The following is a 4,074-nucleotide window of genomic DNA, read 5'->3' as shown; positions in this document are numbered from 1 at the left end:
ATCATACCCTGATCAGAAAACATTTTCATTCTTCTTGAGTGAAAATAAAAACTTGTATTCTTTTTGAAAATTACTATCATGCATTTGTGTAATTAGATATTGTGATAATGCATTCCATGCCACCATTGCTCTATTATGGATCATTCCTTTGCCCTGATTTATCTGACATATAAAAGAAAGTGTATATCCCTTGATTGTCGTGTATAATGTAGATGCACATCATTTAAAAACACATATTTGTATATAAAATGTTTGGCATTTTTGCAATACAAATATTGCAGTTAAAACTGATCAAAAGATAACTTATTTCTGCTTCTTAGACTTAACCTGACAAATTTGTTATGCATCTTCCTAAAATTTGTTGTAAAATGATAGCTTAGTACAAGACGAGCTGCTTTATTTTGAGCTGTCTGGAGTTTATTCAAATCTGATTCAGCTGTATGTGATTAAATGATTGCGCAATAATCAAGATGTGATGAAACTAAGGAATCTTTTTGATAGTACTTGGTATACATTTTTACACAGTCTGACCATAGCCATACTTCTACCCATTTTGCACAACATTTGCTTAATATAATTATTTAATGTCATCTTATTTTCTACAATGACCCCACGCATTTTGACGTCACTAAAAAAAAGTACCTCACCTCGGGTTCCAACAAAAAGAAGTCAATTCAGTCGCCTTTTCTCTGCAGAATGAATATCACCGGATTTTACTGCTTTCGGACCAGACGACGTTGGTAAACAGTCCAAGAATCTGTCAAACTCTTCAAACGTTTGAGGTGGGGCCAGTCGGCACCACGTGCTCTTATTGAGGAATCCGATTGGCCTGTTTATAACATGCGATAAAGGAAAAATATATAATTAAAGAATATATATATATATATATATATATATATATATATATATATATATATATATATATATATATGCTTAGAAAGAATATGTTAAAAAGAGACACAAGCCCAAGAATGATTATTCTGGCAAACAGAATGACCAACTAATAGCTGTTTATTTTCGCTAGAACTCCATGGGATCTTGGCTTTCTAGAACCAGCGGGAACTTCCTGTTTGGAACGTGAGGGGAGGAGATGATCAGTCCAGTTCTCTCCGTCTATGTGTTGCTTTCTTTACCTATATATTTTTAACTAATATTTTCACACGGTAGACCTGTTGATGCTGTACTCTTACTTTCTAGGACAGCAGTTTTACACTCATACCTTTTTTTTTTCCCAATTTTGTACTAAATTTATTTTTTCATTGTCAACCATTTGTTGAGAATTTTGGACTTTTTCGGTCAAAAATCTATTTTTTTTTTTAATTAAAATGCTCTTATTGAACAGTGAAGCACCAAATGACTTCACCTTGTGCATGCTTTTCTATCAGAATCCCTAAAATATTGCGTACTTCACAAGTTCAAACAGCTTAGCTGAAACAAGAGTCACACAGAGGAAATTTATGTTGCAGATATTAGGTCTTCTCATCTGATTAAACTATACTTCATAAATCCCTCTTCTTTCCCTGGAGTGGTGTTCAAGATGCATTTTTCTTCAGGGGTAAGAGAAGTGATGTTAATCCCAGAATTTATAATAGTTCTGCACCTGATCCATTAGTCAAAAAATAAGCAATGAGACACATTTTACCAGCTGATATCTCCAGCAAATTGTTAGCACAAATTGTTTTTCAAAATGTCGACCCAGGCAGGTCAGCACTCTCATTTGTAGTCAATCTTCATGCATTCCCACTGCTGTGTGTAGCTGCGGGTCTGACAGGGGTTGCCCAACTAAATAGTAAATCAAATTACCTACTCACTTTTGTCATGTAATGGAAGTATCCCTCAGGTGACAACCCTGTGCTTGTGTTCCCTGCTGATATGTGCCAGACATTTTATGGCAAGCCTGTGGCTCTAGCTCAAACAGTGCAGAAACTGTAATTACTGGTGCCTGGCAGAGATACCCTCTAATACAAACAAACGGATACCGAAAAGCTGAGTCTCTTCAGAATTTGGAGAAATGGGTATCTTGAATTCCAACCAGTTTTGTCTGAACGTGTATTATGATGAATTTAACACTTTAAGGGGTGGAGAGATAGACATTTTCATCAAGTCAAGAGCCAGACCAACTCAGGCTCTAGATTACATTTCTGCTTGTATTACTTGTTTAAGAGTGTATTCACATTATAATTTGTTCCGGGCTGGGTCTGCTTAATTTGTTCCAGATCAAGTCTTAAGTCTTGCGTTTGGTCTGTATTCAGACAGAGATTTCTGTTCCGAACCAGAACTTGTAAACAAAACCATGTGACTGAAGATCTCTTCAGTCATTGGCCAGAAGCTACGGTTGGAGGTGCTGCGGTTTGCAAGGATTGTTCACTTTTTGAACACCACGTTAAAAATTGTTTTGACAAGCCTGCAATCATCCAACCACAATTTGATGAGTTGACGTTGCATCGCTGAGCCACGTTTGTCCGTTAACGACCGGTTCAGTTTTTTTGGTTCAGTAATTTCGCTTGTTTTCAGAGTGAGGAATTTCAGAGGGAAACAAGGTTCAGTCCGATTGCAGGTGAACTGAGACCACTTCATAAGATGGGTCATAGAGTGGGTGCTGGTCCTACACCAGAGTTTACTTGCGCTTCTTCAGACTGAACCTTTGTTTGGGATTATCAGGGGAAACAAACTCTGGTTCGCTTTCATGTGTGGACCAAATGTATCCAGTCTGAATACACCCTGAGAGTAAATGGGTACAGTTCGGATAGTATCTGGAGATGGTTCCTAAATTGGTGCATTGAAACATTGCAGTGCCTAAATAGACCTTGAAACAATCCATCAAAAATGAAAAGAAAACAACAAATTATCTTTTTCAAAAAAAGAAAAATCTCAGTGTGACAAAGCAGCATCACAGGGTGAAGGTCAGCCCGGGAATGTTCCTAAAATGTTTTATTTCATTCTTTCTGACAGTCTGCACTGCAGAACTGCATTTCAGTTTTCACGCCAACGGAAGTAAACATCTTTTCGCCACTCATTGTCATAACAACATTCTTTTTGGACCATTATACACATCACTGTTATCCACCAGGTTGCTGAATTAGAATATTTTGCTGTAAAGTACAGACAAACTTTTGCTCTCTTCACATTCTGTGTTTTTTTAAGAGCCACCAACCCAACGTTTTCACAAGAGCCTGCCCACAATCCCTGGTCATGTGAAATTTCTGGCAGCAGCCCCTCTGGCTTCCTCTTGTTTCTGCTTATTACATTAACCCAACTTTTTTGGTGTACACTCTTATTTTAACTGGAGCGGACTTTTCAAACTCTTTTCATGTTGTTTTATTGTGCATGATAAAAAAAAAAAAATCATCTCTCTTGAAGGCAGTTTGGTTCTTTGAAGAAGCAAGTGGAGAAACATTGATTCTGGTCCCTTTGGACTGCCTTCAACTATAGTTGTACGTCCTAAATCAGTCTTTTGTTAAAGGCAATGCTAACTTAAGGAAACTCTTGCCACAACTAAGTCAATCTAGCTTTAGCTAAAGGAAGAAAAGTTGTTTGTAGCAACTTTTTCATCACATTTGGTTCAGAAAGCATTAAATCCGACTCCTGTGTTTGTAGTATTCTGCTTGATCTTTGACCCCAGAGTCATTGTGACATTGTAGTTTTAAGAGGAAGATTATGCCAAGATGTGCACTCAAACTGTTCAACCTCATAATCAAGAATGATTATGAGCATCTAGACCAATAGGAAGTTCCTGGACCGCTGATGAGCTCGGAGCAGGACTGATGAAACTTGAAGTGAATGGTGAGGAGGATAAGTACACTGAGTGATCTCTGAAATGGCAGATACACAGAAGTGAGCAGTGAAGTGATTTGATATGGCAGACCATGATTGCTCTAACAGAGGAAAGGATGGAACTGATTGAGTTATGCTGCAGCAGGAAAATAATGGCGAAGGATTGATAAGTGGCTTATTAAAAATGCATATTTTAAAAATCAGACGCTTAATTTTTAATTGTTACATTTAATAAGCATTGTATTTGTGTCTAAATACTCAGAGCCATAAGAAACCTGATTAAACTTTCAAGGTAATTAT

The sequence above is a fragment of the Oryzias melastigma genome, linkage group LG3 (assembly GCF_002922805.2).
Source record: "Oryzias melastigma strain HK-1 linkage group LG3, ASM292280v2, whole genome shotgun sequence".
In the NCBI taxonomy this organism is placed as follows: Eukaryota; Metazoa; Chordata; class Actinopteri; order Beloniformes; family Adrianichthyidae; genus Oryzias; species Oryzias melastigma.
The sequence above is the reverse complement of the archived record's forward strand: the minus strand, read 5'-3'. Positions refer to the sequence as shown.